Source organism: Sus scrofa, chromosome 2 (genome assembly GCF_054392235.1).
Source record: "Sus scrofa isolate SSC_HxYL_T2T_F1_AM1 chromosome 2, Sscrofa_HxYL_maternal_Yorkshire_Landrace_v2.0, whole genome shotgun sequence".
NCBI classification, from domain to species: Eukaryota; Metazoa; Chordata; class Mammalia; order Artiodactyla; family Suidae; genus Sus; species Sus scrofa.
Genome location: NC_139384.1, coordinates 111,821,426 through 111,833,775, shown reverse-complemented (window position 1 = coordinate 111,833,775; position 12,350 = coordinate 111,821,426). Strand labels below are relative to the sequence as shown.

General features: G+C 36.0%; 1 protein-coding gene across 10 annotated transcripts in view; it reads left to right on the top strand.

The window, feature by feature from the left end:
- The window catches only part of KIAA0825, a 399,794-nt gene that overhangs the window by 2,388 nt on the left and 385,056 nt on the right, over window positions 1-12,350 (top strand). The window lies entirely within an intron of this gene.

The following is a 12,350-nucleotide window of genomic DNA, read 5'->3' as shown; positions in this document are numbered from 1 at the left end:
ATTGACTTCTATGTGAAAGATATTTGCTTTGGATGTCTCACAGGTAGATCTCAGTAATAACTTTGTTTTTGATCAAATTTCAGGGCTTATGAAGGTTGAGATTACATCTGTTTTGTTCATCTCATAACCAGCATCTCACACGGTGCCTGGCATGCAATAGGAGCTCAACCAACATTTATTTAATGAACAGTTCCTTTTAAAAATGTTATTTATCTACAGAGAAACATTTGTACATGTTTTTTTCTAAAATAGACTTACCACATAAATGCATACTTATTTATCAATACTCGCTTTGGCTCTGAAACGTAACGTAACGTCCACTCCAAGACTCATCCATAAAAGGCAATGTGATATCCTGCATATAAAACTGGACAGTGAGACAGGAAATAAGAGAATACCTAATATTTGTTAGTGCTTACTCTCTGCTATGCAGTGTTACACTTAATCCTCATGGCACTATAGGGTTAGTATTAATCTCTCTTTTAGGGATGAGAAAATAAAGATAAGTTTACCAGAGCCTCCAATTGGATTTTAATCCTGGCTTATCTACTAACTAGGTATATACACAGGCAAATTTCTCTGATGATTTTATTTTTCATCTATAACGTAAAGGTTGGATTAGATGATCTGTAAAGTTTCTTCTGGCTCAAAAAAAATCCTCTGACTTTGGTTGACTCTCAGGTATTATCTCAATATATCAGTACTAGTGTGCTAGAAAATCTTCATGAGTAAGTTTTTTCATGTATTTAGTGGTGTCTTCCACATTGATAAATGTACAGTTATGTTTTCATTATAAAAATTATAAGATTAGAGTTAAAAAAAATCTCAGCTATGTTTTTTGCCAGTTTATGACCCTAAGTCTCTCAACCCTTGTGAGCTTATGTTTTCACATGTAAAATGGATCCACCAAGAGTGCTGTGAAGAGTTAAGTGAAATGATAGATATATAAAGCCTGACACACACTGCTTGACACATAGTTGGCATTAATTATTTTTTCTTTTCCCCCCTACCTCCCAATCTTGGAGGATAAAACATTGGTGAATGTAAAAAGCTTTGTAGGCTAGTCAGAGGTAAAGGATCTTTTTACTCATAGTCTACTAGGAAAGTTATGTTCATAAATAGTTACTGTATGAGGGACAATTTAAATATAATCATTGTAAACAAAACATGATGGAAACAGAGGAAAGAAATTTTGTTTCCAGGACGACAGGTGAAGAAAGATTTTATGAAGGTAATGCTGACTTGGAACCTTAAAGGATGGTGAGCATTTTGGCAAGGGGACGAGAAGGAAGAATGTTCCATTGGGGAATGCAAAGGTAACAGAAAAGAGATTATTGAGTACACGTTAGATATATGGGATGGGTGAAGGCTAATGATAAAAGGCAAAACAGGAGTTCCCATCATGGCTCAGTGGTAACAAACCCAGACTAGGATCCATGAGGATGCGGGGTCCATCCTTGGCCTCGCTCAGTAGGTTAAAGGATCCAGCAATGCTGTGAGCTTTGGTGTAGGCCGCAGATGAGGCTTGGATCTGACATTCCTTTGGCTGTGGTATAGGCCAGAAGCTGCAGCTCCGATTTGACCCCTAGTCTGCGAACTTGCATATGCCGTGAGGAGTGTGGCCCTAAAAAGCAAAATTAAAAAAAAAAAAGGCACAACAGATGAGTTCAGGGCAAGCTGTGGTTAAATTGTGATCATGTTAAGGATGTTAGGCTTTTCACAGTGAGCAATGTGTTTTGTGTATAATCAGGATGGGGTTGACATTTGGCCGTTATGGAAATAATATTCATTTGTTTTAGAAATATAAGAACGGAGTTCCCGTTGTGGCTCAGCAGTAACAAACCCAGCTACTATCCATGAGGACACAGGTTCAATCCCTAGCCTTGCTCAGTGGGTTAAGGATCCATCGTTGCCATGAGCTGTTGTGTAGATCACAGAAGTGGTTTGGATCCCACGTTGCTGTGACTGTGGCATAGGCCGGCAACGACAGCTCTGATTTGACCTCTAGCCTGGGAACTTACATATGTCTCACGTGTGGCACTAAAAAGCAAAAAAAAAAAAAAGGAAGGAAGGAGATAGGAGAGGTAGGAAAAATTGCCCACAATCTCACTCCAGCCCCAGCCAAGCACCTGTTCACTGACCCCCAACTCAGCCGGGTCCCCTCTTGACTTAGGAGTACTGCTCTCCATCCTAGTGAACAATGAGCTGTGACTTATGACTTCAGGCAGGCCCATAGGTGGGAGGGGGCTCTGAAGGGCCCGCTGGCCTTTTTTTCTGGTACTCCACCTCAAGGGGCTGTCTGGCCCTATTTAAGGTTCTCCCCTTGCACGGGGAGTGGTCTACAAGCCCATTGCTCTGCTGGGCAGTGACACCCAGATATGGTAGCAGCAGGGCTTCTGCGGGTGCCATCTAGGGCTATGGGGTCTTCCCACACCCCCTTCCTGAATGCTCCCTGAATCCTGCCCCTTCCTCTTGTCTGGGGTTCTGGGCAACCACCTACCCATCTCTGAGCCTCACTTTCCCCATCTGAAGTCACAGGGTGGACTAGGTAGGGGTCCCTTAGCTTTTCTTTCCCAAGAGTGGCTCTAAGAAGGCGCCCACCCCCTGTGGTCTGGTCAGATCTGCATCTGCCTCATACTACTCATACTCCCAGCTTGGGGTACCTGGGTCCCTCAAGATCCCCCTTTCTGCCCATGTCTTTCCACAATATATCCTCTATAGAAAAACAAAAAAACAAAGCAAACAAATCAACCAACCATTTCCCTTCATTTGTTTGAGTACTGCCGAGTTACTTCCAGTCTGCTCGACACCCGATTCTGCCAGTTTTTCACACTACTGCTGGGCTATGTCCTTTTAAAGGCTGTTAAACCACCAGGGTTTGTTCATTATAAGTGATGATTCTGCATCTGGTGACTCACTTCATCAGGTGACTCTGATTAAGGGAAGTTTTTGAGTGGTGAACTCAAAGTTGAGTCAGGAAGCAAAAGCAAAAATCAGTATAATTATATTAAAAAGCCTCAGAAAGTGGGCAGACAATCCTGCCTTCCATCTCAACTGCTGGTATGTTATTGGAGGCAGGTTTTTGAAACAGTGCTCCAGCTATTTCTTTGTAAATTTTGGTTAAAATACAAATAGACAAGTATAGAGATGGGTCAAGAAATATCCTAAATTGCTAGTATTTTATCTGTAATATGTATGTATGCTCATACACCCATAAAGAGAGAGAGAATGAACATATATGGCTGTTTAAATCATTTAGGGGATTCTTTGCTGAATAAAGTTCTCAGGACAAATTATCTAAAATTAAAACCTAAAAAAGGATACAATTGTTATTTTGATTAATTAGGCAAATCAGTATAATGTAAAACAGCTGAGGAATTCCCTGGTAGCCTAGCAGTTAAGGACTTGGTATTTTCACTGCTGTGGATCTGGTTCAGTCCCTGCCCTGGGAACTTCCAAATGCCATGGGTGCAGCCAAAAATAAGTAAATAAGTAAGTAAAAAAAAAAAAAAAAAATCTGAATTCAGAAAATATCTGAGATCAAACTCATGAACTTATATAATATGATCTTAGACATTTCTTAAATTCTTTGAGTTACATAAATTCCAATTTCGTCTATAAAATGGATTTATGAGGATTAAATGTAATAAATGTGCGAAAACATAAAGAGGCATCAGAAAAATTTATTAGAGATCTATCTTGTTTTTGTTATTTAATAAAATCTAATCGCTTTAAAATAAGGTCTGCATCTCTATCCATAAAATCACACAGACTTGATTTTAAATCTCTGCTCTGTCACTAGTTGTGTCATGTGGGGAGAAAAATTACTTTTCTACTCTGTTTCCTTATTTATAAAATGAAAATAGTAATAATGTTTTCATAGGACTTTTGTGAAGATTCAGTGAAGGTAATGATGCCTAGAGTTTAATGCGGTGGCTAGACTTGTACTTAGCTCAAACTCCCAGAGAAGCAGATGCAAAGGGATTAAATGTGCAAGAAATTTATTGGGGGAAATTGGCAGTAAAGGATAAAGAAAAGGGAGCTACAGTCATGAGTGAGGTCCCTTCAGGCCTCTTGAAGTTCTGTCAGCCAGTGCAGGAGAAGGGGAGGGAAGGAAAGAAAGAAGGGTAAGAAAATTCACAAACCCGTGCCCTGTTCTAAGAAAGCCTCAACCAGGCCATGGGGAATTCAAGAGCCAAAGTCATTTGTTAGAGGAATCCCATGTCACCACATTACTCAATGTATGTTGGTTATTTGCAAAAATTAACAGTTGTTACATGCTATAATTTACAAGTGTGTTTAAATTTCAACTCCTCAGCACTAAGGAGTGCAACTTGTCCAGATAACTCAGGAAACATGTGACTTGAAACGGAAGCTAAGTTCTAAGAATCAAAATTTAGTATTCTTTCTTTTGTATCATGCCTCCAGGAAAAAACTTCTTGTTTATGCTACTTAGGGCACATAATTACTCTGTTTTCTGCTTGGTTACTATGATGATCATACTTTTCTGTCACTTTCATTATTTGTTTGCTAAGATTTCCTGAAAAGAGCTCTTCCCTGACTCTGGCCATTGAGTATCAGGGAGGATGTATAGCTACAGTTGATTTTAGCAGTCAGTAGCCAACCCGTATTACCCAAATTTACTGCTGCCCATTTTCTCATTAGCTGGGGAACACAGCTAGTTTAACAATTTAAATCTGGAGTTTACCTAAATTAAACTAAGAAGTGATGGATGTTCTTTTCGAGAAGCACTATACTGATAAAGTCTTAATTTTGTACTAATACCAGTGAATATTATTCTTTACTTCATGACATTGTTACCAATTTTTCTTGCTTTTTTAGACTTTAGCTCACCAAATATTTTCATTTTTGAAATGCAAGTTTTGTGTATAATCATGTGATAAATTTATTCCTTTTTTATTTTTTAAAAATAGATCATTATTTACTTTTCTAGTAAACATTCAGAAAGGGAGCAGAGAAGGCTCCCCCAAAATGTGCCACTTTGACATGTGGCTTGTTTGGAGCTAAAGGTAATCAAGACCCAACAGACTCAAGAAAAACTTTTCCCTCTCTCTTAGCTACCTGAAAGTATTTAGGTAGGAGGGCTGTACTAGGAAAAGAGCTACTGCCAGAGAAAACTACTATCTGAGTGACTTATATGTAGGGCAAAGCAAATGCCCTCCTGTGAATTACCCTTCTTCCCTCCCCTATCATATATTCCATAGCTCAGAATGGCATGTAAACTTCAACTGCCTGACTTGCCCTTGGGTCTCCTATTTTAATGGAGCTCCTGTACATTCAAAGTTAAATATGTTTTTCTCTTATTATTCTGCTTTCAATTTATTTATTAGAGCCAAAGAACCTAAAGGGAAGAAGTGAACATTTTTCCACCCCTATAGGACTTCCCCTCAAAAAATGCCTACGGGCAATTCTCTGTGAGAATTCATTTCCCTGCAGTGAGTTCAGTCCTCTGCTACTCAAGAGATTGGACTGGTGAAGAGTTTGGGAGTAGGGTTGTCTATAAATGAAGCCCTCCATCTAAGCTTTGTTTCTGTGTTGCCTATGTACCCTGTTAACACTGAGGCTGCCTTTGTTCATTCTTTTGATTGTCTTTACCTGGTGGTGATCTTTCTGTGAGTTTCTCCTTTATGACTCAGCAGTTCTCAAACTTTTGGTTTCAGGGGTTCTTTGCACTCTGAAATTTTGATGACCTCAAACAAAGAGTTTCTATGTACATAATTATATCTACTTAGGTTTATTATATTATAAATTAAAATTAACTATTTTAAGAAATATTTAATTAAATAATAAAACCATTGCATGTTAACATAATAGCATTAAAAATAACTGTAATTGTCAAAACAAAATTTTAGTGGAAGAGTGGCAGTCTCTTTAATGTCTGGCTTAATAGAAGAGCACTGAATTCTCAGCTCCGCTTCTGGATTCAGTCTGTTGTGATGCGTTATCTTGATTGAAGTAAGGAAACAAAATCCAACCTCATATAGACATATAGTTGGAAAAGAAAGGAATATTTTAATGGTGTTTTCAGATAATTGTGCATATTTTTCTTTGATCTTAAACCAAAACCTAACAAGTGGTAGTTTTTTAGTTTAGTTGGAATGTGAAATCTGAAATCAGCTCAATTAACTTTTTCTATTCTGTTACTTTAAAATCCCTTGGTCCGTCTTGCACTTTGAATGCATCTTTTTTTAACCAACACATGCTTTTGTTGCATAATGCATTGGCCATATGAAAAATATTGATTCAGTGAGTTATGCTCATCTTCCAAATTTTAATGTATTTCATTATACAATGTCAAAAAAAAAAATCCCATTTGTTAATATCACCAGCAATCTCATCAGGAAAATCTTAAAATATTGGCAAACTGTCCAGCTGAGAGTAAACAAATTTTCCAAGATTTTTGTTTTTGCTTTGAAAGCTCTGATTTTATTATTGGCAACAAATACTGTCTAATATTTTCCTTGAAATGACAGCTCAGTTTGATTAATTTTGAGGAAATATGTGGTGTACTCAAAGGTTGAGTTAATGAAATTACTGTTTTTTAATACCTTGTCAAGGACATTATTAAGTCAACCTGCCATTATTTTTAATTTTAACTCTGTGATGGTACAAAAATATGAGTATAGTAGTAGGCAGGATAATGCCCTCCCAAGAGATGCCTTCATCCTAATCCCTGGAACCTGTGAATATGTTATGTTACATGACAAAAGTGATTTAAAATTGCTAATCAATTTACCTTAAAATAGTGAGATTATTCTGGGTTATTTAAATGCGTGCCATGTAATCACAATGGTTCTCAAATGTGGAAGAAGGAGGCAAAAGGATAATTCAGAGAGATGCAATATGAAAAGGACTCATATAGAAAATAGGAGAAGTGGGTGACCAGCCAAGGAATGAGAGCAGCCTCTAGAAGCTAAAAAATACAAGCAAACAACGGATTCTCTTCAGAGCTTCCAGAAAGGAATGCAGCTCTCATGACCTTTTGGTGTTAGCCTGGTGAGATCCATTTCAGACTTCTAACCTAAGGAACTGTGAGATAATAAATTGCGTGGCTTTATGACAATAAATTTGTGGCAATTTATTGCAGCAGCAACAAAAAATTAGTGCAACTAATATAGTTTGCGGATTATAATTTGTGCTAAAGCATTGTTGCTTTTGCACTTAGTACAAATGTCAACCTAGTCAAATGGCTTATAATGTCTTATTACTACGAAAATAGTTTTTACCTAGAAGAATATTGGGGCTCCATCAGGGATCTGTGTACTACACTTTAATTTCCCTTGTTTAATTTTTTTTCTTTATTTTGGCTTTTTAGGGCTGCACCCCGGCATATGGAAGTTCCCAGGCTAGGTGTCGAATCACAGCTACAACTGCTGGCCTACACCACAGCCACAGCAACTCGGGATCTGAGCAGAGTCTGCAACCTATACCACAGCTAATGGCACCAGATTCTTAACCCATTGAGCAAAATCAGGGATCAAACCCACATCCTCATGGATCCTAGTAGCGTTTGTTACCACTGAGCCACAATGGAACTCCTTTAACTTTTTCTTTATACTTCCTCTGTATCAACCACTAGGCTAAGTACTAGGATGCTAAAATAAAGCCCAGGCCCTATCTTAAAAAGATTATAGTCTAGTGGCTCAAATGAGCAAATCAATGTTTGCAAATACTACAAAATGACAATTGGATTCTCAAGTGAGGGAAAGGAACCTAAACGCAGTCTTCATATGCTTTCAGTGTAGTGGGAGAGATCACAAAAATAATTACAAAATAAAAAGGAAATACTCCACTGACACAAACCTGGGAGACCTTTACATTCCTACTAGCAGTATGTGATGGTTTCAGTTTTCCCACATCCACCCCAACACTTGTTAGCATCTGTCTCTTTAAGTATAGGCGTTCTAGTGAGTTGTGAAATGGTATCTCATGTGGTTTCACTTTGCATTTATCTATCAAGAAATGATGCTCAGCATCATTTCATGTATTTATTGGCCATTTGTATATCTCCTTTGCACAAATGTTTGTTCAAACCCTTTGCCACTTTTAACTTGAATTATTTGTCGTTTTATTGTTGAGCTATAATAGTTCTTTATAGATTCTGGGATTCTTTTCACTTATCAGATATTTGATTTTCAGATATTTTCTCCCACACTTTAAGTTATTTTTTTGCTTTTATGGTGTTGTCCTTTGTAGCACAGATGTTTTTAATTTTGAATTTCACCTTAGCTATTTTTTTTTTTTTTTTTTTTGCTGATTTTGCTTTTGGTGTTATATCTAAGAAATCCTTGCTTAACCTAAGATCAGCAAGATTTACACCAACTATTTCTTGTAAAAAGCTTATATATTTTGGTGCTTATATTTAGGTCTTTGATCAAATCTGAGTTAATTTGTGTATCTTTTGACAAATGCGTCTGACTTCATTCTTTGGCATATTGGTATTCAGTTGTTTTCAGCAACATTTCTTGAAAAGACTAATGTTACCCTATTGAATTTTCTTGAAACTCTCACCAAAAATCACTTGAACATTGTATGGATTTATTTTTGGACTCTTGATTCTGTTCCATTGATTATAGTCTGTCTTTATGCTTGTCCTACCACACAGTCTTGATTACTGTAGCTTTGTAGTCAGTTTTGAAAAATAGGAAATGTGAGTTCTTTAACTTTGTTCTTTTTCAAGATTGTTTTTGCTGTCCCTTGCCTTTCCATGTGAATTTGAGATCTATTTGTTGATATATGCAAAATAGGCAGCTGCAATTTTGAAAGGGATTACAAAGAATCTATAGATTAATTTGGGAAGTATTGCCACCTTAACAATATTAAATCTTTCAGTCCATAAACAGTGGACTTTCCACGTATTTAGATCTAATTCAGTTTCTTTCAGTGATGTTTTGCAGTTTTCAGTGGATTAGTTCTTGTACTTAAATTTATCGTAAATATTTTATTCTATTGATGCCATTATAATTGGAATTACTTTCCTTATTTCACTTTCAAATTGTTAATTGCTAGCATATAAAAATACAGTTGACAAGACATGGAAACAACCTAAATGTCCATCGACAGAGGAGTGAATCAAGAAGATGTGTTACATATACACAGTGGAATATTACTCAGCCATTAAAAGGAACGAAATACCAACATTTTTAGCAACATTGATGGACCTAGAAATTATCATGCTAAGTGAAGTCAGTCAGACAATGAGACACCAACATCAAATGCTTTCACTGACATGTAGAATCTGAAAAAAGGACAGACTGAACTTCTTTGCTGAGGAGATCCTGACTCACAGACATTGAAAAACTTATGGTCTCTGGAGGAGACAGTTTGGGGGGGTGAGGGGTGTGTGCTTGGATTGTGGGATGGAAATCCTGTGAAATTGGATTGTTATGATCATTATACAACTACAGATGTGACAAATTCATTTGAATAATAAAAAAAAAGAAAAATACAGTTGAAATCTTATTTCCTGCAAACTTTGTTGAATGTATACATGAGCTCCAATAGTTTAGATTTTTGGTTTTGTTTAGACTTCTTGGGATTTTCAATATACAAGATGATGTTATCTATAAGTATAGATAGTTTTACATACTCTTTTTGAATCTAAATGCTTTTTACTTACTTTTCTTGCTTAATTGTCCTAGCTAGAACTTGCAGTACAATGTTGAAAAGAAGTGGTAAAGATGGACGTTTTTGTCTTGTTTCTTATCTTAAGAGCAAAGCTTTAAGTCTTTCACCATTAGGTATGAAGTTAACTGTGGGTTTTTGATAGATGTCTTTTATTAAATTGATGAAATTCCTTTCTGTTTGCAGTTTGAGTGCTTTTATCATGAAAGGGCCTTGTATTTGACAGATTATTCTCGGTATCTATTTAGATCATCGTGTAGGTTTTATCCTTTGTTCTGTTAACAAAGTATATTACACTGGTTCATTTTCCTGAGTCGATTCAATCTTATATTCTAGGGATAAATCCCACTTAGTCATGATGTTAAATTCTTTTTATATGCTGCTAGATTCAGTTTCTTAATATTTTGTTAAGTATTTCAGCCTACATGTTCATAAGGAATATTGGTCTATAGTTTTCTTTTCTTGTAATGATTTTGTGTGGTTTTAGTATCAAGTCAAGTGTAGCCTCAGAGAATGAGTTGAGAAGTGGTCCCTTATCGTCTGTCATTTGGAAGAATTTGTGAAGGATTGGTGTTAATTCTTTAAATTTTTGGTACAATTCACCATTGAAGCCCTCTGGCTCTGGGCTTGTCTTCGTGAGAAAGCTTTTGATTATTAATTCAAATTGTTTACTTATTATAGTTCTATTCATATTTTAAATCTTCATTGATGTCAATAGTTTGTGTCTTTATAGGAATTTGTCTTTTTCATTGAAGTTATATAATATGATGATATATAATTGCTTATTATATCACCTTATAATCTTTTTATTTTTATAAGATCACTAATAATGTTCCCCTTTCCATTCCTGATTTTTGTAATTTAAATCTTCTTTTTTGTGTGTGTCAGTCTAGCTAACGGTTCATCCGTTTAATCTTTTCAAAGAATCTTTAGTTTCACTGATTTTTCTCTATCTTTTTATTCTCTTTTTATTTATTTCCAATTTAATCTTTATTATTTCCATCTTACTTGCTTTGGGTTTAGCTTGTTCTTTTTCTAGTGTCTTAAAGTTGAAGTTTAGAGCGTTACTTTTATTTTTTATTTTTATTTTATTTTATTTATTTTATTTTATTGTCTTTTTAGGGCCGCTCCCACAGCATATAGAGATTCCCAGGCTAGGGATCAAATTGGAACTGTAGCCACTGGCCTATGCCATGGCTACAGCAATACCAGATTCAAGCCATGTCTGTGACCTACACCCAGCTCACAGCAACACCGGATCCTTAACCTGCTGAGCAAGGCAAGGGATCGAACCTGCGTCCTCATGAATACTAGTTAGATTTTCTTCTGCTGAGCCAAGATGGAAACTCCTAGAGTGTTGATTTTAGATCTTTCCTTTTTAATGTAGCCATTTAGTCAGGAGTTTTATTTTCTTGCAGTGTCTTTGTTTGGCTTTGTTTTCAGGGTACTGTCATCATAGAATGAGTTAGGAGGGTTTCTTCTGTTTTGTGGAAGAGTTAGTGAAATGTTGGTTTTATTTTATTTTATTTTATTTTATTTTATTTTATTTTATTTTATTTTATAAAATTAATCAGAAAGCCCTTGGGTATTTACTTCTCCTCATGTGAATATCTTGAATTGCTAAGTCAAGTTTTAAAATTGTTTTAGGTCTACTAAGTGTTTATGTTTCTTCTTGATTTGGTTTTGGTTATTTATTTATTTATTTATTTATTTTGTCTTTTTGCCTTTTCTAGGGCCACTCCCGTGGCATATGGAGGTTCCCAGGCTAGGGGTCGAATCAGAGCTATAGCCACTGGCCTATGCCAGAGCCACTGCAACGTGGGATCCGAGCCCCGTCTCCAACCTACACCACAGCTCACAGCCATACTGGATCCTTAACCCACTGAGCAAGGCCAGGGATCGAACCCGCAGCCTCATGGTTCCTAGTCAGATTCGTTAACCACTGCACCACGACGGGAACTCTGGTTTTGGTCATTTATATCTTTCGAAGAATATATCCATTTTTTCCGTATATCTACCTTTTTGGCGTAAAGTTGTTCACTGTGTTGTGTTATAATCTTTTTATTTCTGTATGGTCAATAGTGATATCCTTTTCGTTCATTATTTTGGTAATTTGTGCCTTTTTTCTTTTGTGTTTCCTATGTGGTTTGCTTTTCTTTTTCTAGTGTCATAGGATTGAATCTTAAGTTATTTATTTGAGACTTTTCTGCATTGTTTATATGTATTTAAAGTTACAGATTTCCTTCTAAACACTGCTTTTTATGTATCCCATAAAATGTGACATATGTGTTTTCACTATCATTCGGTAAAAACATATTTTCTAATATCCTCTGTGATTCCCTTTCTGATTAATTGCTATTTAAAAGTGTTTTCATTAACTTTCAAATATAGGCAGTTTTCCAAAATTTCTTTCTGATATTGATTTCTGATTTAATTATGTTGTACTCACAAAAGATAGTTTTGGTGTTCTCATTACTTTTAAATTTTTTGAGATTTGTTTTGTGACCTGGAATATAGTCTACTTTGGAAAATGTTTTTTGGTCTTTGAAAAAAATGTGATTTGGCCATCATCGAATAGTTTATAATGTGAGTTTAGTTTGCATAGGTTGACAGTATTCAAATTTTCTGTACTCTTGCTGATTTTCTGTTAATTCTATTAGTTACTGAGAGCAGAAGATTGAAATATATAATTATAATTCTCAAAT